A 24,852-nucleotide genomic window follows, 5' to 3' on the forward strand; every position below is an offset into this window, starting at 1 on the left:
AAGATCCACTCTAGAGAGACTGTCTTGTTTGAAAAAAATATTTTTCTTTCTCTTTTAATATCAATTAAAAGAGTTTCAAAAAATGTTTAATCCCAAGTTTTAAAAATATTGCCCCTTTCACGGTTTTACAATTGAGACGAATCATAAAACTAGAGTTCATTGAATATCAAAGAATTAATTACAATGTTAATCCTTCAATAAATTATAGTTATTTGACAAGTGTCAAGATCAAATCTATCTTTCAGAGATGGTCAAGTAAGGAAAGGATAAAAAGTCCCAGGTCATTGTGTTTGGTCAAAGGTTTGGCATTTGATGCTCAAAGGTTTGGTATTTGATGCTCAAAGGATTGATGGGGTAGCTTACATGCTTCTCTACGTGAAGTGTTCTCTGACTCCCAACCTTCGTTGTCACACTCGGATTGTGCGATGCCTTATCAAGGAATTTGTGTGATCGCCTCAGTTGCACAATTTTTATATTCGAGCCGCCTTTTCAGGTTTTCAACTCGAATCCTCCTTTGGTTTCAAGACGTTATTCAGGATTTACGTCTTGAACCCCCCTTTTTTATTTTTCTCTACCATACATTAATTACATTGTTTTTTTGCAAACAAAGATTAATCCTGATGGGCGGGATGAAATCTGAAGATAGTCTCTTCTGTTTAGAAATCCATGTATGATTAGAAAGGACTTTTAAGGCACGTAATGTAGGCCAGGGTTCATGGTTATGAAAGAAAAGGATAAATAGGCCCAAACAAGTGTTTCAGGGTGTTGAACCAAGGATCAATTCATTTTGATGCCTTCAATCTTGTCTTGCTCAAAATGTCTCTTTCTCTTAATGCTCTATGATCTTCGAGTGAAGTGATTCAGAGATTCGGGAATGATTGTGCTTGATCAATCTCATAGTTTGAAGCTTGATGTGCCATTTGTCTTTAGGGAATCTTTGCATGTGCTTTTTGTCCCTTTTTCTTTTTGATTTTTGCTCTTTTTTCCTTTTGTTCTTGTTTCTCTTTTTCTTTGTGTTTTTTTTTTCTTTTTTCCTTCTTTTCTTTTTTGTTCTTGATTGGATCTTCGCACTTGCCATTTGGTCCACCTTTTGGTGTCTCCTTTGGATTGATGTCTTCACTCATGTGAGCAGATTTCTTCCACATTGCCCCCCAGTGTGGAGGGTGATCCTTGGTTGGGGTTGAATCAGAAGAAAAATACTATAGGCTCAAAAGGGAACACAAGGGATATATATTTTCTCCTGTTGTGAAGGGATAAAGAAAGAAAGTCGTTCATCATTTCATACATGGAAGTCCTCACAGAAGAGGTATCCCCAGGGGGATAGATTTTCAGGATTAATTTCATTCACATGAAAACAGTGTAGTTAATGCGTGATAGAATTATTTCGAATGAATTGTTTTTTTGCTCCTTGCTCCCAACATATCTCAATGTTCAGGCTCCTGGCGAGATGCCCCAAATTGTGTCTTAGAAGAATGCTCATGTTTAAATGAACAACTCAATGCCTTGGGTATTAAAATGTCAATTGTGAGTCTAAAAAGACAATGGTGTGACTTTATTTGACTCAAAGAAAGGTATGGGTGTATCAAAAAGATAAAGACAATGTTCAAGAATTTCAAAGGGAAGGTATGTCAAAATTTGGTCTTTTTGGTAATGATTAAGGTATTTCATTTTGGGGTTTGAGACATGATAAGAAAGGTCTAATCTTTTCATATGTCAAAAAATCTATAATTCTTGAAGAATTAAAAGAATCCTTAATTCATTTAATATTCAAATAACTAAAGATTAAAATTTGTTCAATTACTCCACCTTAGAAAGTAACATGAATTCAATCGTTTAAAAGATGTGTTCAAACAAAACAATCCTCTAAGTGCAAATGGTATATGTCATGCCCCATTCGACAAGTGCCTTACAGATTTTAGAGGAATGTTTGGGGTTTCTTATGTGGTAACAGCTAACAGCTTCAACATCGTAGCCCTTAGGATATGGAGATTCTTTAGATCATCATGGCAGGCTTTGTCCTACAATCAGCTGATCAGGCTCCCATTGTATTATTTTCAGTTTTTTTTCTTTAAGATTACAATCTTGCTTCCATGTGGTTAAATCCACTTCATCGAATCTTCTAGGAAGAAATTTCATGAAAATGCTTAAAAATGTAGATGAAGATGCAAAAATGCATGAAATGTTCGAGGCATTGATCCAAGAAATGTGCATGTTATTATGAATAATCCTTATTGGGGACAAAAATGTTTTATCTTTTAAGAGACAAAAATATCCTGACAGCTTCTGACATGTTGACTAGTCTTCTGCTTTCATCTTTCACCGGTTGAATAACCTGTCAAACCGCTCCGGCCTCTCTGGATGAACCGTGAAAATGTTGAGTTGTTTTTCGTACTGGTCCAAGAAGTCTCGAATGATCGCATCTCGAGCATTTACTTTTTTTGAGCCTGTTCCCAACGAATTCGTCATTGGAGCCCTTAATTGATAGGAACTATGTGAAGTTCATTAATCTGTTTCTTGAATTCGCCAGCAATGGTCTCCAATTTCAGCTATTATTTTGCCATTGTCGTGTTCAAAGGGACTTCCAAGATACATAACCTTCATCCTGCCCCTGCAACCTCTGCCAGTCAGTTCTTCAAAGATAAGCTTTCATTGTGCTTGATGTAGACCTGGTTCATTCTGAGTCCTTTATAATGCAGCAGAGTGATATACTCTTCAATTGTGGGCACCACGTCTTCTGGATTGAATGTGACACATAGTCGCCTTGTAGACTATCCTCTGTATTTTCATCTCTTGTATTACAACACCTTTGTCCATGGATTCAGATTATTCGAGTTTTAACAAACACGTTTTAGTGGATCAATGACCTCTTTTGAATGATGCAAGTGATGAAAATAAAATAAAATAAAAGAAAGATGAAAAGAGTTAGTGAGGTGAAAAATAATAAAAAATGATCATAAAAATGAAAGTCCTACCCCACATGATATCTACCTCACATGCTTATTATTCCTACCCGAACATGATCTCTATCCCGCAACTTGATTTTGAACAAGTCCTAACCGTATAAATTTCTAGTTCGCATGCTTTGAACATAAAGTAAACTAGGAAATAATTCCGGCATCCTAGGGTTTGGAATGAGGTTTTGGGGTAGGCTCTAATTCTTCAAAGTCTCTTGGGTTAGGTTCTAAAAAATGTACCCGAGTTATCCTTGCCGGTGCCCCATTGGGCTTGCCAGACCCTTAGTCCTAAACCCATCACAGGCTTGTGTGGACTAAGTTAAACTCGAGAGGACACATTCCCTTATGCCCGTACGGTGAATAAATTCACACGAAGACATAAGGTATATGAATCCCGAAGGCTACTTGCTAGGCCCGTACGGTGAATAAATTCACACGAAGGCGTCGCTTTCACCCCCACTTAAATAGGGTTTGGAGCTCGGGTATAGAGCCTTAGATGAAAAAAGACTTTAAGTGCTGAAATCATTGAGAAAACGGTTAGTACAACTATTTACTCGAAAAAATATAATCAAAAGTAAGCAATAAGGATCGAAATGTTACCTTAAAATTTAAACTTACCCTTTTCGTTAAAAAGAAAACTGAAAATTACCTTAGCCTGACTCACTTGAAAGTCCCCAGTGGAGTCGCCAAGCTGTCGTAACCGTCTTTCGGTTGGGCCCCAGAATTGGGCTTCGACTTGAAAAATGTGATTGGAGTCGCCACCGATTATTTATTTAAAAAATAAATAGGTTAATCGGATACTTTATATCTTACCTGATCTGCGTCTTACCAAAGATATATCGGATTCGGGAGTCGATTACGGTCAAGGACGGATTAGCACCCTTGAACCGCCCTTTCGGTACTACGTAATTTGCCGGTTGTCTTAAATTAAGAAAATTGTAATTTAAAATTAAAAGGTAAAAATACGATCACAATTACTTACCTTAGATAGTTTTAAAGGTGTGGCCTTAAGAATGTCAAAAAACCATGTTAGATAAAAAGGTAATAGATAAAAAGGTAAGAAATAAATTAATTAATTAAATTAAAATAAAATAAAGAGAAAACAAATTAAATAAAAGATAAGATAAAGAAAACAAAGATAAAATAGTAAGTAATATAAAAAATAAAGAAAAAGAAGAAAAAAATATAGAAATAAAACAAATAAATAAAATAATAATAAAAAAGTAAAAATAATATATATATAAATAAAAAAAAATAAAAAAAGTAAATATATATATATATAAATTAATAAAACTGATAATAAAAAATAATATATTTATATATAATCTAAAAAAAATAAAAATATATACTAAAGTAAAAAAGAAAATACATAAAATGTAAAAAAATATTACATGAAAAAAAAGAAAAGAAAAATAACAAAATAATTAAATAAAATGAGTAACAAGGGAAATGTGCTTATAAATAAAGTTAAATAAATAAAATAATAATAATTAAAACGTAAATATAAGAGACCAAATCAAAAGTAAAAAAGATACTACCTTTTATTTATTTTTCGAATCGTTTACAATAGCTTTGCCTTTGTATCTTCTCGTGCTTTCCTCTATGTTTTGTGTGTAAATCGTGTCTTACAATGGTGAGTTACAATGGCTATTTATAGTGCTTGTGGATCCTATCTTTAGGAGTTTAAATCATAAAATTCTATCCTATTTTTTGAATCCTAGCAAAATTCTATCATATCTTTAGGAGTTTGAATCCTAAAATTCTATCCTATTTTTAGGAGTTTGAATCCTAGTAGGACGAAAAAGGTGTGTTGACAATTTCCTTTGCACAATTTTGCTTTTTTTTCTTTTCTCTTTTGTTTTGTTTTGTTTTTTTTCACTGAAAGAGATTGCAACTCGAATCACTATATTCCAACATCTTCCGATCTTCTCAAGATAATTTGAATTCTCATGTGAAGAAGCTCATATAATCCTCTAATTCAAGGTTCAAAAAAGGGGAAATTAACAAAAAGGCTTAGGCTCAAAATTGGCTTTCTAAGGATGATAATCAGGGTAGGCTCTTTACGAAAGCTAAAAGTGGTTTCACCTAAATGCCCTTATCGTTCTTGATGCATCTAATTCTAAAATGTGGTCTTCGACATGTATAGCAACGCAAGTTCTAGAAAAAATAACTATGTATGGCAATCACTCAATCAAGAAATGGAGCATGCTGAAAGTGAGTGCTCATTGGCCCAAAAACTCACAAAAAGGGTAAACATGTATCAAATCCCACACATTTTTCATTCAATCAATCATCAAGAGTAATCAACCAGTGTGTAGTAAATAAGAATTCAACTACTCAAGCTAATCCCCTATTATGCTTCAACTTAATTCGATAATTCAAAACAATCCAAATTATGTAAGGACAAACATCGAAAGAATCTGGAATTTTGAAGAGAAAAATCACAAACAAGAACTAAAGCATACTTGTTTTTTCGGAAAAAATTTAAAGCAAAATTATGTTCAAAGCAAAACCATGTATGAAATACTCTCCCCCACACTTAATCCATACATTGTCCTCAATGTATCAAAAGTATATGCTCAAAAACCACAAAAAGGGTAAGAGTAGAAAGCTCCCCTGAAAATATTGAGCATTAACCACGATATCTGTCACGAGATGGGAGTGAAGGCGCTGTACGTCAGCTGGGTTGATTCTCGGACTGAGCGGAGATGTGGGTCAGGTGGAGCGGAGAGGACGGTTGGTGGCATGCATTCTTCTGAAGGAGCACAAAAATAAAGAAAAGATGAGGCACATTTATATTTGAATCTTGTTTCCCGAACCAGAAGTGGTGTTGAGTTTAGACGTGGGCACGTCTTATACAAAAACATCTTCTGGATAGTGAGAGACTTTAGGAATAATTCTGTTTTTGTAAGGCGTGCCCACGGGTTACAAAAATTCATCTTCTGACCTAAAGAGGAAAACAAGAATAATTGTACTCCGAAAAATCAAGGAAAAATAAAATAAAATAAAATAAAAAGAACAAAAATAGAAATAAAAAAAAGAAAAAAAAAGGAAAATTGGGTTGCCTCCCAAGAGCGTCTTTCTTTAACGTCTTTGGCTAGACGTTGTAGCTTCTCAATCATCCTAAGTTGGGTACTCCAAAATGGTTTGACCAACAATATGCACCAGATAACCTTCATAAAAAGGTTTGAAATGATGATCATCGACCTTAAATATTTGACATGTATCCAAACCTTGTATTTTATCGATAGAGAATTTTTTCCTCCACCCAATAGCTTCCTTGTACTCTCTAAGCTTTTGAATCAACTTTTCTTCTTCAAAGCGGGAGAGTTTGTTGGGAATGATCACCGGAATAGTTTCCTCTTCTCCTAGAAATACATGCTTCAGATGATTTGACAAAGGTTTCGTTTTTAATTTTGGTGCCTGCACAAGAGAATGAAGAAGCTTGGTGTGAGAAAGAGGTGACTCAATATAAGATACATCATACCTCATGGGTTTGAGTGATTCTAGTTCTTGGATTGTATCTTGCAAATCAAGATCCAATATAGACTCTTTCATGATTCCCTGCAATCCTTCAGGAGTGAAATTCATGTTGAGTGCAACTTTCAACTTGTCATCATTATTTAAATCAAAAATTTCCTGTGCTAAAGGGTCAATAACATACATGACAAAAATAGAGGACACATCACCAGGACATCTCATGGCATCATAAATATTGAATTTAATAATTTCACCATCAAATTCCATGGTAAGTGTACCATCATCTACATCAATTTTTGTCCTAGCTGTTTTCAAAAATGGTATTCCAAACAAAATTGATGTTGATTTAGAATAATCATCTTCTTGCATATCAAGCACATAAAAATCTGTAGGAAAAATCAATTCATTGACTTGCACCAAAACATCCTCTAAAACTCCCTCAGGATATACATTAGATCTGTCAGCTAGTTGAATAATCACTATTGTCTCTTTCAAATGACCAACGTTCAAAGATGAGTAAATAGAGAGAGGCATGACATTTATTGAAGCTCCTAGATCTAACATTGCTCTCTCAATCCTAACATTACCGAGTTTACAAGGGATAGTAAACATACCTGGGTCTTTGCACTTGGGGGGTAGTTTTTTCTGGAGGACAGCTGAAATATTCTCCCCCATACTTACCTTTTCATTCCCTTGAGCTTTGTCTTGTTGGTGCACAATTCTTTAAGAACTTTAGCATATCGAGGTACTTGTTTAATTGCATCAAGTAAAGGAATATTTGCCTCGATCTTGCGAAATGTCTCAAGAATTTTTTTCTCTTCTGCTTCTTTCTTGGATTTAGCGAATCTAGAGGGAAAAGGAGGTTCTATGACAAATTTCTTTAGTTTTTCGCTTTTGAGTCCTTTAGGTTGGTATTTCTGAGTTTGAGGAGCAACAACTTCCTTTTCAGCTTTTTCCTCTAAGGCTCTCCCATGTGCCAATGAACTAGGTTCCTTCAACTCCTTTCCACTTCTCAATGTGATTGCACTAACATTTTGTTTTGGATTAACAATGGTTTGTGAAGGTAACTTACCTTGGGATTCTAACCGATTCACGGATGATGCCAATTGACTCACTTGATTCTCTAAATTTTGTATGCTTGTTCTTGTCTCTTGATGAAATTGTTGTGTATTGGTTGCAAGTGATTTGACAATTTCTTCTAGGGACATACACGGCTTTGAAGAAGACTTCTCAGGTGGAGAACGCTGGAATTGCGATGGTCTTGGTCCATAGCTAAGGTTAGGATAATCCCTCAATCCTGGATTATAAGTATTTAAGTAAGGATCATATTTCCTTTGTGGGGGATCGAGAAACCTTCCAACTGCATTAGCGTACTCACGAGAATCATCTTGAAGTGTAGGACACATGTCAGTTGGGTGACCTATCGCAGCACATATCCCACAAGCTTTCACTTATTGCGTTTTTCCTACAACTAGTTGTTGAACAAGGGAGGTGAGATGCGATAATTGATGTTCAATAGAGGACAAACCTACCTCGTTCACCCTTCTTGAAGATGTGTCTTGCCTAAATCCAAATTGTTGTGAATTGGCGGCTATGATGGAGATCAATTCCCTAGCATCGTTAGGAGTCTTGTTCACTATGGCACCTCCACTGGCTGCATCCATCATCTTCCTTTCCATGGGTAGAAGTCCCTCATAGAAATATTGGATGAGAAGTTGCTCAGAAATCCCATGTTGAGGGCAGCTTGCACACAGTCGTTTAAATCGTTCCCAATACTCGTGAAGGGTCTCAATATCTTTTTGTTTTGTTCCACATATCTCCCTTCGAATTCCAGCGGCTCTTGAAGCAGGGAAAAATTTATCAAGGAACAAACTTACCATCTCGGCCCAAGTAGTTACAGAACCAGGGGGTAAATAGAAGAGCCAATCTTTAGCTCTATCGGTTATCGAGAACGGAAAAGCGCGCAGTTTTACCTGCACTTCGATCACTCCTTATCGTCTCATACTTGAACATACCACATGAAATTCCTTCAAATGCTTATGAGTATCTTCATTCTCAAGTCCATGAAAAGTAGGCAACAAATGAATCAAACCAAATTTTAATTCAAAAGCTACCTCCAAAGTTGGGTAGTCAATGCAGAGCGGTTGTTGATTCACATTTGAGACAGCCAATTCTCTTAAAGTTCTTTCTTCTTTGGCCATTGTTCCTTCTACTTCAGAATCGCTGGATGAATCAACCAAGTTGAGTGCAGATTTTGATTCAAGGGATGAAGAATAAGAAGCTTGTTTGTTGCGCAAGTTAGTTTCTTTTCTTAACCTGCGAGCGGTCTTCTCGATTTCAGGATCGTATTGGAGTTCACCTGCACGAGAAGAACGGGGCATCAAAATAAATCTAAATAACACCAATCCCTGGCAACGGCACCAAAAATTTAGTGGGTGTCGAATCCAACAAATAATAATACTTACTTTTTTGAAATATAAATTGTAGTAGTGATAAGCAAGGTCGAATCCACAGGGATTGGGTAGACTTATTCTAATGAAAATTAAAGCAAAGAAAATGGGGTTTTGAAATTGATGAAAATAAAGACAAAAAGCAATTATAATAAACTAAGAATTTGGAGAAATCAATAATAAGGAAATATCCAACTAAAGGTATAATTTCAGAATTGATTCAGAGAATTGATCATAGATATAATGATAAAATCTTCTACTTTTCACTAAATTGGTTATGGTTATTGAGAAGCTCTAACAACCTGTCTCTCCTTAGTTTCTCGATAATTAAGAGAAGCTCTTTGATTATTTCCCTAGTTAATGAACAACCCTAGACAAGCTCTTAAGATTTAATCCACCAACAGCATTAATCACTAGAGGGACCACCAATTCTAGCCAACAAATACGCAAGCTCGATTCATTTAGACTAGGTTATATACCTTCATAACATAATCATAATCAACCATGTTACTTTACCACTAATATTAGAATATTTAAACAATTACGGATTTAAAGTTCTAAATGGCAATTTATCAACCTGATAATTGAACAACGGATCCTTTGCACAATCAATCAAGACAATAATTATTAATAAAAACAGAAGATATATAAATAGTAAAGAAGTAAAAGAACAATGAAAATTATTTAGATCTCACAATCCTTAAAGAACCAAAACTTAAATTATCCTTCAGTTGGAACAAAAGTATTTAGCTACTCATAATTGAATGAAAACTAAAAGAAAATAAAAATGAAAACTTAATGTAAAACTTGATGTTCAACTAATGAAAGCCCTAGCTCCCCTTTTATAAGGATTTTCCTATTATAGATAAGGAAGTTTCCCTTAAAGAAAATCCCACAAAAATAGGAGTTTCAAATGCTCTCATCTTTTTCTAAAGATAAGAATAAATCAAAAGAGTCTTCCAGCCGTCATTAAACTCTTTTTCCTTTGTAAATTTGTAGCCCTAATTTAGGGTTACAAGGACTAATAAGGCGCACCCACGCCTTAACTGAAGACTTCTTCTGCGGTAGTTCAGGATGAATAAGCCGTGCCCACGCCTTATGCGAAAACCTCTGCTGGTCTTGCCAACTTCTTGAATTCTGATTTTTCCTCCTTAATTTGGGGATTTTGTGAAGATCATGCTAATCATAAGATTTTGAACTTGTTTTATCCAAATCTTCAACCTAATCCACAAAATACGAAATATAATCAAAATCCATGATTTAAGCAATTTTAGTTATTCAAATATGAGGAAAATATCATAGAATATATGTCTAATATGCATCTTATCACAAGACATACTCTGAAATACTCGAGCTGCTCTAGTTTGTTATATTGGAATGCCTGGTGACAATAACTCCCCACAAATGGTCTCCTAACCTTTGCACGGAAACACATTCTAAATGTTGAGCTTACGAGCTCAATGCCTCACTAAAAGTTGTACTATACTACATGCATTTATTAAATGTGCTAGCTAGTGGCACAGGTACAAAAACAGAAGAGATGTTGGTATATAATACTGCGGTGGACATCATGGTGTGGCTGAGGGTTCTACATCTCGGAGCTCATGCACCCTTTTAGCTTGCCTGAATACCCGAAGGTACTTTGGGTGAAATCCAGAATCTACACTGGAAACGTACACCCGACCAATTCACTCTGTTGAGTCTTAGGGCATCTACGCCCAGCTGGCTGTTAAGTGCCTTGGCACTAACTGAGATAACCAACTGTACGATCGTATCTGCTAAGAAGACTCGAGTGTCCTGATTGTGTCCCAAGCGTAAAAAAAGGCTAGTTTTATTTCACCATAGATGTTATGTTTCTAATTATTCTGAGCTAATTTAGTGTTCTCACTTGTAGTTTTATTTCATGGTATTATGGTATTAATGAGTGCCTCAAGTATGATCTTGAAAACATTGGATTATTTATCCAATACTAAACTCTGGTACTGATACTGACCCTTTAGTATCGATACATAACCTTGGGTATCGATACCCAACTTTAGGTATCGATACCGACTTACTGATTTAGGTTGATTTGCGACGGGTAATATCGATACTCTTAGATGGGTATTGATACTATGATGTTGTGGTTTTGAGACAGGTCTGGGTATCGATACCAAAATTTTGTTCGATGTTTAGAAATATAGCTTGGGATTGATACCTCTACGGGGAGTACGGATACTCTACCCTAGGTATCGATACTCCTACGAGCACCCATACCAAAATGGTATACTGGAATCAGGTTTGTGTTCTCGGTGTTGATACCACCCCATGGTATCGAGACCAACCTTGTAGTATTGATACTCCATGTTAAATTTACTCTTTGTTTTAAGAACAATATCGATATTGTTCTTCCAGGACAGATACCCTTACTTGAAAATGTCCTGTTTGGACACGAAAAATACAACATTTCCATTTTAAAAAGCCCTACTAAGGGTCCCAACTATTTTCAAAGTCTTATGAATGATTAAAGGGGTCATAAAGAGTCTATAAACATACTGGAAACACTGATTTCTGATCTTTACCATGAAAATGCTATTTAATTCATGCAACCTACCAAACACATTTAAATAATCTACATGCGGTAGAGATGAGTTTGAAGTGAGTTACCTTGCTATTTTAAGCTGTTGGAAACACCCAAGTTTTAACCAAGAGTGAGTTTATCTTTTCCCTTAGCTTTGGAGTTTTCTCCAACTTCTCCACTAAGTAAGAAATCAAAATAATGGTTACCAATGATGTTAGGAAGTTATAGATGAATTTAAAACGTATATAGAGGCTTGAATCTCTCTAAAATGGACTAAAACATTTGGGTTCCCAAAACCCCCACTAAACTTACATTTTGTTTCTTTCACCAAAACTTGCACTTGTAAGCTTGATTGAAAGCTAAGGAGATATTGGTTTTGATTCTTACCTCAAAATCTCGGAATGAGAATGATAACTAACAAAGTTTACACCTTACTCATACAATAGGGAGGAGGAATGAGTGAAAGAAGAAGAGAAGAAAACAAAACTTGTGAAGAAAATGTGATGGCAAAGGTTCAGACGTGATATCACCCATCCTTCATTGGTTTTTATCTTTTGTTTTGAAAATTGGTAAATTGATTCTTTGTCCATCCTAGTTTTATCATTGTTTTAAAAGTACCCATTTTTCATATGATTGGGCCCAAACCAAGCCCAAACCCAAAGCGAATTCGGTCTAAACTTCTCTACAAGGCTAATAGAGTTCACTTGACTCACTCGGATTAACCCAAAACTACTAACCCGAGTTTCGAGGCATTATACTAATTACATATTCGGATGCATCCGGGGATGAAATTAGAACATCCAAAAGTTTGGGGATTAATTTAGAAAATAGGTCATAATTTAGGGATGAAATTAGAATGTTTAAAAATTAAGGACTAATTTAGAATCATAGTTTAAGGATGAAATTGGAATATTCAAAAGTTTAATGATCAATTTAAAATGAGGATTATAGTTTGGGGACATATGATACAATTAACTTTTTAGTATTTTATAGATTGTTAATTGATATAATTTATGGTTCTTTTCATTGTGAAATAAATAAAAGACAAGAACTAATATACAATGGATGATCCTTTAAGTATGATCAATTTATATTTTTATCAATAAAATCATGAATTAAATAAAAAATTATTATAAAAAACATTTGAAAATTTATTTTTTTATCCTCGATTATACTATCAATTAGTGTATTAGTTTCACATCAAATTTATTTAGGGTAAAGTATGTAAATGATCTTCAACTATAAGATATTGCTTTTATCATAACCGGCCCTTCGGGAGGAAAAGTCTACTAGTTACGATGATGGGGTTCTTGAACAGATTTTTAATGAAAAGATTGAAATTGTCACCAGTTATTTTTAAGGTGCAATTGGAACACCTAAAATTAGTTAATTTTAATAAAACATTTTATTTTATAAAAAACACCAAGTTTTAGTCTACAAAATCAGAATCAGGTTCATGAGTCAGTTACGTGTGGGGAATGATTAGCACCCCACAACGCAAAAAATTGGTACCTAGTGTTAGAACCAAACCATAATAAATATGAAAAACAACCAGAATCTAATCATTCTAAATCATCAAGAATAAAATAAATAATAGATTTAGAAGCGTACCTGAATTAATTGATAGATCAAAATCCTTGAATATTTCTTTGATTGTGATTTTTCAAAAAGATAAAATTCTCTTGAGTATAAACTCTTTGATGAGGATAAGAGAAAATACGATATTGTCTATTTCTTAGGGACCATAACTCATTTATATAGTTGATTTAAGAATAAGTTATTGTTTTTTACTTATAACTCTACCCCTTATCGAATTATAAATACAACTTTAGTAGTATCTACACTTTTATTTCTATGACATTTCAACTATATCCGTATAGGATCAAAGCGATATTTTCCATATTAATCATGACTAGACCCATCAATGGTCATGTATACAAACACAGTCAAATGACATAGATCAATCATGGAGCGTAGCATGGAAATTATATGCAATATGAACCATATATGTCTATTTCCTACTGGTCCTCTTTAAACATTAGTGAGATCAAATTTTAACAAAATCAGAGTACGGATAAACCAAAACAAACTTTATTTCTGTAGAAAATAACTTTAAAATTAATATCCTTAAACTGAAATAACTAAACTTGTGTTTATATAATAAACAAGCATTAAAATTACAAACTCCCACTAAAACTGAATATCCTTAAATGATATTACACCAACATGAGTAGTGTGCTCATGAAAGACCTTGGATGACAGTTCTTTAGTAAGCGCGTAATTATGAGGTTGTACCAATATGCTCTATAAACACATAACCACTTTGAATTTTCCTTAACAACTAGAAACATAATGTCTATGTGCTTAGACGGTAACACCCCCAACTCGTACCCGACCCATATCCGAATCCGATGTGTCACATTGACATTTCAAAACATTTACTTGTACAAAATAGTGAATAATTTTAAACTTTCACTAAATAAAACTGTTGCATAAATTATCTCAAAACGATTTATAAAACTTATTAGTGCATAAGCGATTTAAAGCTTTAGTTACATGCCGACACGATGAGTATTACAAAATACATACCATTCAATTCTTTTCTAATCTTCAAAGATGATGTATTTGAGTGAGAAAAATTATGGAAAAATTATATAAGGTCTGGAAATGATGTAGGAAGTATTCTAAAAGCCTTAGAAAATTTAGGGACCATTTTATAATTTTTGAAAAGTTGGGAGACCAATTCGATAATTTTGGAAAAGTTATGAATGGTTGTATCATTGTCTAATAGTTGATGTACTATGCTGGAAATTGATGTTTTGGGATTGAAATGAGCATTTAGATGTGAAATATGACCATTTTGGAAGTTTGAAAGGATTGGTGATTTAAGTGCAACATTTACATAGTTGGGGTACTTAAAGGTAATTGTGCCTTTGTAAAAGTACTTGGTTTGTAATAATTCCAGTACTGGAATTTCTGGTATTTAAAATTTAAGTGATAAAATGGTGAATGACCATTTTATATAAATTGGAAAAGTTAGTGCCAATATTAAAAGGAATTATTAAGTGTTAAGCATTTTGATATAAAATGAGGTTCTAAGTATTTTATGGATTTTGTTTTGGGGATATGTTTATGTTAGTACAGTACTAACATGTGTATCGTTATGAAATTGTGATTTGTACAGATCGTGATTAATTTGTGACTAAGACAAGTCAAGTATAAAAGGGTTCTTGTGGATTATAGTGAAGAACATCTTTTGGATATATAAAGTGTCAATGTGAGTGCAAAATTAATTTATACTTATGTTATAGAATAAACATTGGCTTGCGATGAGCCAGTGACGGAGTTACTATGGTAAGAAGTGACTCCTAAAATGTTATTTGATTTGTGATGCATGCATAACATTATATATGGATGTTTTATACATCATTGGGTAGGATTTGCGATAAGTCTATTTTCCATGTTGGAATGCATGATTCTATAAGTACAAGATTGTAATTGATATGATGCTTATGTGTCCATAAGTACATGAAAATGGGTATATGTGTCATATGTTATTATATGTGACATGATCGATGTGAACATATGAGAATAAAATATGAGATACGTGAATCTCATATATGTGAATACATTCATGTGTGAGCAAAATATGACATACATGTTTATATGAACACATGAGAAATGATATAAGCTATATGATATGATCTACATAATTACATACACATGTGATATATGTGATATGATATGAACCTATGTGATATGGGTTATATGACAAGGATCTATGAGATCATACAAGAATGTTATACAATGATCTATGAGATAATACGAGAATAATACAAGTGATGTGAACTGTTATAAATGATAATGCCTATGTTATGTGATATTAGAGCTAGTGGTATATTTGGCATGCCAAGAGTCGAGGGTTACATATATCCTTCGGAATATATGACAGGTCCTTCGGGACACAGATGACATCCTTTGGGATGATAGGTCATTCGGGACACAGTTTATACGAGTTGTGGTGACAGCATATGTGTGCACAACCTCATAGTACTCGTATACCTTGAGTTCTCAGTAATGTTCATGGGCTTATAAAAGATATCAGTACTGTACATGTCTTATAAAAGATATCAGTAATGTACATGGGCTTATAAAAGATATCAGTACCGTACATGGGCCTATAAAAGATATCAAAAGTATACATGGGCTAATACATGGGTTATTAAATAGATAACATAAATATACTGTATGTGATGTATATGCTTAGTTATATGATATACATTACAAGATTTATATATGATACTATGTGTATTGCTTGGTGAAATATATTATACGATATGTTACAATTGGTAAGTACAAGATGACATGTTACAAAGGTTAAGTACACGGTAGCATGTTTTAAATGGGTTAATGATAATGATAGAGATCATGACAATGATGTTGATGTTGATAATGATGGCATATGTACATGTATGCATTTTGTTATATGAAATGTTCTATGGTTTCTATTACATGTTTTATTTGCCTCACTAAGTCAACGACTTAGCGTGTGATTGTTTCACGCGTAGGTTCCGAGAAGAAGAAGATTGATAAAAGTTAATCAAGATAGGTCAATTTCTCCTTTCCAAAGATCATATCAGAAAAGAATTAAATGGTATGTATTTTGTAATATTGATTGTGTCGGCATGTAAATAAAGCTTTAAACCGTTTATGCGCTAATAAGTTTTATAAACCGTTTTGAGATAATTTATGTAAATTATTCAATTTTATTTAGTGAAAGTTTTAAAATTATTCACTATTTTGTACAAGTAAATGTTTTGAAAAGTCAATGTGACACCTCGGATTCGTATCCGGGTCAGGTATGTGTTAGGGGTGTTACATAGACTTCAGGTTTTTCTATTATATATGAAATAAAGGATTTCAACTTATTTGTCACAAAATAATTCAAGTGGTCTTTCTTATCAATCCATAATTAATAGATTATGTGACAAAATTTTACATCCATAATTCAATAATTCGAAGTCCATAAACCTGATGATCTATTACTTACAAGGCCTCTGATATGTGAGCATGTAATAATTTTATTCTAAAATGTATTATATATATCAATTTGCCTATCCAATGATCTATATCCAAATTACTGAAATATCTACTTCATATCCTAAAATCAAACGCTATGTTTGAATGCGTATAAACTTGAGTATACATCAAATTCTTTATTTATTTTAAAGTATAAGGAGTTTTTTTTTTTTTTTGCATTTCCTTAGTTTCAAAATCTTCCTTAGTTTCAAAATCTTCCTTAGTGTGTTGATCAATAATAAACTTGGTTCCTTTAGCAATAAGGGGTATTATTTGGTTTACTCCCACTAAACTTATAGCATATACAATTGTCAACCAAATTCATCTCAATATCAAACGAGGTAATCACTTGGTAAAAAAATTTATACAATTAACGGGAGTAATATTTGAACTTATAAATGAATTTCCTTAATTTGCATATAATTAGTTTTGTATCATTTGACATAATTTTCTAATTGTACCGTATAAAATACTTCATCAATGTTACCATTGAGAAACACAATTTTAAAATCCAACTTATGTAACTCAAAATAAAATATGAGCAAAAAGTATCATAATTATCCTAAAAGAGTCTTTCAATGAAACCAAGGAGAAAGTCTCTACGAAATAATGCATTCTTTCTGAGTATATCTTTTCGATACAAAACACACCTTATACCTATCAACATCACCATTTGCATCCATCTTGGTTTTAAATATCTATTTACAACCAATAACCTTTGCACCTTCAGGTAATGAGATAAGTTCTCAAACTTTATTATCTTGTATAGAATTTATTCTCTTCTTACATGACATTAATCCACTTTTGAGAGTTAGAAGTTTTATGTCATGAAAAAAGTTGATTAGATAATTTTTACATCATTCCACTGTAATCTTTACTTCTTTTAAAAGCATAATAATCTAAAATAATATCTCTCTCATCTCCTGAATCTTCTTAATGACACTTATTCATTGAGATTGTTGAGTTTGTTATTTCGTAACAATTTTTTATCTTAAATGGAGAGTTGTTCAATATTATTTTATTGAGGTTTTAGATTCACTTCTTAATTAACGATATGAACACATAGATATCATTAAAAGTGATAATAGAAATTGAATTATAAGTCAATTCCCCTTCAAAAGTAATTCCTTAGACATTATTTCTCCCTCCAAACTTAACATCCTCAAAAATATTGTTAAAGATCTTATCTTAAAAATAATCCTAATTATGAGATCATAAAATTATAACCTTTAGATCGTTCAGAATAACCAAAATGGTTGTTGTTGTACCCTAATTTTGTCTGGGTAACTCAGTTTAAATTGGATCGAGCATGATTGAAAACTACTTATGATGTTTGGATGATGAGGCGGAACACATTTACTTATTTACTTCAGAATTTAAATTCCAATTATTATCTTATTTGTTTACAAAACCAAAAACCAATGCATGTCCAAATTACAAACTTCATAACCCAATACCCGTTTCCAAATTAATACCCAAATTCACAATACCCATTACAACAGTTAACCCATTAACCATTCAAGCACCCATTTGCCCAAAGACCACAAACCAATACCCAAATACCAATGACCCATTAACAGTTTATCCATTACATCCAAGCTCATTTACATTAAACCCAAACAACCCATTATCCAAACCCGGAGCCCATTACAATTATAACCCAAAATTTGGGATTTGTGTAAACCTTAGCTAGGGCTTCCAAGTCATGGTCGCCAAGCTCCAGCAGTCTTACTCGCTGCCTCCATGCCTTCCACGTCAAGGCCCACAACAAGTCTCCAGCAGATTCCTAAGGCTTCTAAGATCGAGACTCATCACCACGCCAGCTGTGCCCTTCTATTTGTAACTGTCTCATCCGGCTCACCAAGATCAGGGGATTCACACACCAGATCACCAAGCATCATGCAAATATAACAAAAAAAAAAACAACTTTGTAAAATTTTTTGGAGCTCTGTTTTCAATTAGGTATGGGTGAATATAAACCCATATCAAACAATGTAATGGGATCCTGGGCCCTCATTTTCGTACACAGAGAAAACGAAAGCAATGTAAAGGGCTCTTACCCAATTTTCGAAAGAAAACAAAAGCAATACAAAGTTCAATTTTTCCCATTTTTCATTTTTTTGTGTGCTTGTGGACAAAGAGTGAAAAAGATTCGGTTTCATTACCCAGGTCGAAAGGAAGGATTGTCGGCGTTGAGGAACTCTATTGGGTAATCCGAACAGTGAGAAGTCGAGCTAATCCCCCATGAGTAACATTTTTCGAAACCGGCAGCATCCAACGGTTGTCGAAAGAGACCGGAGCACTATAGACACACATTTTCGTTCAAGGCATTAAGAATTTTTATTTCAGTATTTATATTATTATATAGTATATAATATATATATAAAATAATTTCAAAAAATTATATAATATATGGTTTTTAAAAATATATAGTTTTTAAAACATATAATATATAACTTTTGAAAATAGTTTTTTTTAAAGAAAACATATATAATATATATAATTTTTGAAAATATATTATAGTTTTTGAAAACATATTACAGTGTTTGATAACATAATTTTTGAAAATATATTAGAGTTTTTGGAAATATAATGTATGTTATATAGTTTTAAAATAAATATAGTGTACATGTTATTTATTATATTATATATATATATATATTATTTTATATTATTATTAAGTTATATACTATACAGTCTGCTTACATTTTTTCAGTTTTCACTTTTTAAGCACGGGTTTCTCATTGATGATTCAGTGAGATGACGAGTCCAATATTCTTTCAAATCGTGACGACAAATCGAAGCATTTGTCTGAGAGAAATCCATGTTACTTCTTATTTTTTGTGTTTTTTTAATTAATTTTTTTAAAAAATATTTTTTTTCATTTCGCCCTTGTAGTTTATAAAATATATTTTTTGATATTTTTTTTTCTTAAATGTTAAATCTTTTGGTGTTGTTGGTAGTGATTGCAGCGATGATCAACCATGGTGTCGTAGGGTAAAAGAAGAGCATGGTTTACCTTTGCGTTGATTACATTTTCAAGCACTTATGAGCTGCCGCAGGCTTTGAAATTATTTTCAAAATAATCTTAAATTAATGCTATTTTTTCTCGTTTTATCAAAAAATTATTATTCTAATTGCAGTGAAATACAGTTTTTTATAAATTTTCTTTCTCTTTATTTTGGTTTTCCGATTATTAATTTTAAATTTGATGAAAGTGGACAAATTTTAAACCACTCATGTTCGTGTTTTGGTTTGGATATATGGGTTTGACGGTATTGGTTTACTTTCAACAATATTACAAAAAAATGGATTTTTTTTTAGTTTGTATATTTCAAAGGTTTGAAATTCATCATTGTTTAAAGGCTTAATTATAAAACAAATGTCCAAAATATAATGATTTGCACTAATATATGTATATAAACTTTTTTTCTAATAATGCATGTGTTTAATGTTACAAATATTATCACTTTAAATGTTTGTCCCGTAAATGGTGCTAATTTTCTCCGTTAAGTGATATTTTTTATATTTTGGTAATCTTAAATTTTTTATTTTAAATTAAAAAATTAAAATTATATTTTTAAAACAATATAAAAATTTTGAAATAGCCTTAAAACTTTGAATACTTTCATTTTAACATTTAAACTCACGTCGGTTGTTATCTTTTGTTGTTGACAAAGCTTTCTTTGATCTCACCTCTCTGGTGATCAATAACTTCATGAAATTGCAGCTAATTGGTGGCCAATCGACGACAGAATGATGTTTTGTGTCATGTGAACCCTACGTTGAAGATAGTGCCCCATACGATCTCGACAACAACTATGGTTGGGTATGACTAAGAAGATAACAAGGATTTTGTTAACGATGGTGGTTGTTGTCAGAAAGATCTCTTTAAAGAATTTTAAAAATGCAAAAAGATTATCATTTATCATTAATATGTATTTAAAGTACCAAAAGGTAATCAAAAGGTGGACTGAATCTTTGCTTAAATCATTTTCTCTCACGAAATCGTGAAATAAAATCTTTGTTGACATTTTGAGTTAATGTCAAACATTTAAGACTTTATGAATGTGTATGTTCCTATTTTGAAAATGCCTAAATTAGCATGCATGATTGCCATATTAGTGTTGCAAATTCTACTATCTCGTAAATCTTTGATTCATTCTCTTTGCTAAGTTGACAAATTATTCCTCTTGCCCCCAAACAACATTGTCCTCTAACATTCAATTCTTTTGCCTCCAGATTCTAATTTTGAGCTACTAAGTCTAAGAGATATTTCCAAGATACCATTCTAGGGAAATTATCTTGTTTGAATTTTTTTTTTTTTGAAAATTTTGACGAAGAAACAAAATAATACCCTTCTTAGGTTCACAATTAAAGTTAAATCACAAAACATGAGTTCACTGAATATCAAAAGAAGTTTCTACTCTGTACATTTTAAAAGTTATAAACATTTAACAAGTGTCAAGATTGATGGATTGGTTTCAAGTTGGTTTCATATTTTCTAATGCTTCAGTCATTGAGATGTCATTTCTTTTTTCCCTCTGTATGTGTTAACAATGTGACATGCCCCTCTTTCTTGGCTTGGCATTTTAATCGGATGCGAACAAAATGACGCAACTAGCAAAATCAATTGTTAGACTTCTTAGGTACTTCTATTTCAATTCTCTGAAATCATCCATTTGTTCAAGCTTCATAAACTTCTTCAACATAGGTAATGTAGAAATATAGGTCTAGAAACAAAATTCTCGAGTGTTTGTGTGAAGTTGACTATAATAAGTGTTTTTCAACTCCCTTAGTCCATCTTCACTGAAACTCCTTATTAATTCAAACCATAGGCATTATTATATTTATTCCTTGAACTCTATCAAAATTTTATCATTTGCCCCTATTTAGGCGTAGCTGAAGGATTTATCTCATCATAAAGTCTTCAACTTGATAATCACAGTGGAGCAAACACCGAATAAATCTAGGGCTTTTAAGTTATCTCTATAACCAATTGTTTTAGGGGAATAACTCAGCTTTATTACACTTACCTTATGAAGATACTTCATTTCTGGGTATATGGATTTGATTTCTTAAGTTCATCAAGAAGATCTTGATATACTCTAGGTGTCGCTGAGAGTTAGAAAATTTTATCTTTAAAGTTTAATTCTCGAGCAGCTGACCTAAACTGAATTCATATACTCCATTATTCCATTTGTGAAGATTACATCACTAAACAATATCAACTAAAGTATAATCTAGTTAGTTTTGCAATATCATACACAATAGATACCTTATTTCATTTGCTCCCGTACATACCTGATTGTCAAGCCCCTTGATCATCTCTTCGTGAGAGGAGAAGGCTATCTTGATCCTTACAATAGAAGGGTGTGGTATTCTTGTGTATATTTTGGATTAGGATCAATATTTCTTGTTTTACAAGTGCTCAATCTTGTCACTTTGTCAAAGATTTATAACCTTAATTATTTAAAGACTTTTTAATTCAATCGATACCTAGAGAATTTCGAGATTAAATTTCAATATGTTATAATGTCTAATGACTTATGAACCTTTAAACATAAAAAGACAGAAAAAATAAGTCCAAACAAGACAATAAACTTGCAAGTGCAATAAAGATTTTTTATGGATGCAATAACTTCTTAATTAGCATCAGAATGCTTCATTACTCATTAAAGGTCCATGCCCTAGAATCGATCAAATTCTGAACCTTATGCTTCAATGCCCCACAATTCTCAGTGGTGTGCCTTGAGTTTCCTATGTGATAGCTACACACTTCATTAATATCATAGTCTTCAGAAAAAGGAGATCATTTGGCTTGGATTACACTAGAGTCACTAGGTTCTTCTCAACTAGTGTTGGGAGCAATTTTTCAAATGTCATTAAAATCAGACCAATAGGAGTCTTTTCTTATATTACCCTATGGTATCCAGTCCAATGATTAGCTGAATAAGATTCCACTGTATTAAAATCGGTTTTTATTTCGACATTAACACTACCAATGCCCCTTATCTTACCATTCTTGATAGCTATTTCGACCATTTCTCCACACATAATGATGTCAGAGAAACTCTTACTAGATGCTCTGATAAATGTCATTTTGCTATCAAAATAATTCATGGTTTCTTAATTAAATAGAAAGGAAAAGGTAGTATATAAAAGAAGGTTCGATCCAAAAGTACTATGGTTTTTGTGATTTAGTAAAACTCTTTTGATTTAGAGGAAGATAGAGTTCCAAATGAAGTTGAAAAGATTTAATAAAATAAAATAGATAATAATAAATAAAAAAGAAAAATAATAAATTAATAAATTATAATAGTAAAGATAAAAAAGGGATTTTTAAAAGTTGTTTTTAAAATAAAAGATAACAATTAAATAAAAACAATTAAATAAATAATTTAAAGAGATTGAGATAAAGAGAAACTTATAGTGAAATCAGCCTCGGACTTCAGTTTTGCCTCAAATTCCTCGGATCATCGAAACATATTTTTACTTCAAGATTCACATCGGCTTATAAGGACAATTCTTCACTGCCAACTTGGATTGTGTCATTTCAACAATAACTGATTACGATCTTAGTTTCCTCTTAGCAAACAATTTTGCTAAGTGTGTTCTCGGGAAGTTGAATATGCTTCAATAAGCAAATCCTTCTTCAAACGTTAACCATAACAATATCCAGACCAATGTCGAAATCATTTTGAATTGAAAAGTAAGCTCAGAAAACAAAGAGAAAATCTGAAGCGATTTAAGTACCTTACAATTCTCACATTTTGGAATTGAGCCTTTGCTTTAGTCTTCAGCTTGAAAGAAAATTAGCTAAGCATGATCAATTTCATACTTAGCATAATTGAAAACGGGATTGTAAAAGAAAATAGGAGAAGTTGGTGCACAATAGAGAGAAAAAGATGATTTAATTCTCAAATGAGAGAGAGATATGTTTTAGGCTTACCCTGAGAGGGTATTTATAGCCTTCAAATTCCTAAAAACAAGTTAAAAATAATTCCTAAAATAATAACTTAAATCCTAATTAAAACTCTTAAAACTATTTAAACTAAAATACCTAAAACAAAGATAAAATAAAATATTATTTAAAATAATATCCTAAATCCTAATTAAAATACTAAAACATATTTAAACTAAAATACAAAGATAAAATATAATATTTAAAATATTATCCTAAAACTTAATTAAAATACTAAAACCTATTTAAACTAAAATACCTAAAACAATGATAAAAATATTATCCTAAAACTTGAATTTAATTCAAATCCGAATTGCAGAAACATGCGGCCAATCCATTCGTTCTTCTAGAAACGCTGTCTGGATCTTCTAGAAGGTGCTAATTTCATCACCTCGTTGGATGTTTCATGCCCGAATTCATGCCCACTAATCCAACTTTAATTCCAAAAATAAATAAAAAAACTGCAGAATTGTGTCTTTTTAGTGCAATTTCCAGAATCTAACGTCCTACACAGAAAATGAATCAAAACGAAAAAATAAGCTACAAAAACCAATGATTAAGGAGTAATTTAAAAACAAAATATTAACTTAATTAAGCACTTATCATGCTCCTATCATATGATTCATATAGGAAAATTTTAAAGTATTGATGAACAAAATAGTAAACTCCCTTTTAGTCACTAGTGGATGTACTTGGGTTGCAATGTCCCTCCATCGTTGTGCATACTCTCGAAAGCTCTCGTTATACTTCATCTCTATATTTTGTAGTATTTTTCAATCAGGGACCATGTTAGTCATGTGCTTATATTGGCCTAATAATACTTGAGCTAAATCCTTCTAAGAATGAATTTGTGTATGATTTAGCTTATTATACAATTTCAAAGCGGGCCGATTCAAACTGTCTTGAAAATAGTGGATCAACAACTTCTCATTCTCCACGTGACCAGCCATTTTCCTACAGGACATGGTGATGTGGGACGAAGGACATGTAGTCCCACCATACTTCTTGAAGTAGAGAACTTTAAATTTTGGCGGAATGATCAAGTCGGGGACTAGACTTAGTTCTTTGGCATCAAATCCATAGAAAGACTCAACCATCTCCCTATATTTTATATTTTCCTCTAAACATTTTAGTTGTTGGGCGAGGTAATCCTTGACTCTTTCCTTTTGAGACATTTCATTCATATCTGTGACCCCATTGTCAGCATAAACCACACTAGGTTTCACTCCAAGTGTGAAAGGTTAGTTAATGTGGACCAACGTTTCGATATGATATTGTGGTGGGTTTTTAGTAGGAAAGAGAGCTTGAGGTCCAGATTCCTGATGCACCAGGGCTGGCATTGAAATACAGATATGTGCAAAACCT

At 32.6% G+C, this 24,852-nt stretch overlaps 1 pseudogene; it reads left to right on the top strand.

Annotated features, from left to right (window-relative positions):
• The first annotated feature begins 19,262 nt into the window (after positions 1-19,262).
• On the top strand, positions 19,263-19,343 carry LOC120166336 (annotated as a pseudogene).
• The last annotated feature ends 5,509 nt before the right edge of the window (positions 19,344-24,852 follow it).

The sequence above is a fragment of the Hibiscus syriacus genome, unplaced genomic scaffold, assembly GCF_006381635.1.
Source record: "Hibiscus syriacus cultivar Baekdansim isolate YM2019G1 unplaced genomic scaffold, ASM638163v2 tig00111634_pilon, whole genome shotgun sequence".
Classification (NCBI taxonomy): domain Eukaryota; kingdom Viridiplantae; phylum Streptophyta; class Magnoliopsida; order Malvales; family Malvaceae; genus Hibiscus; species Hibiscus syriacus.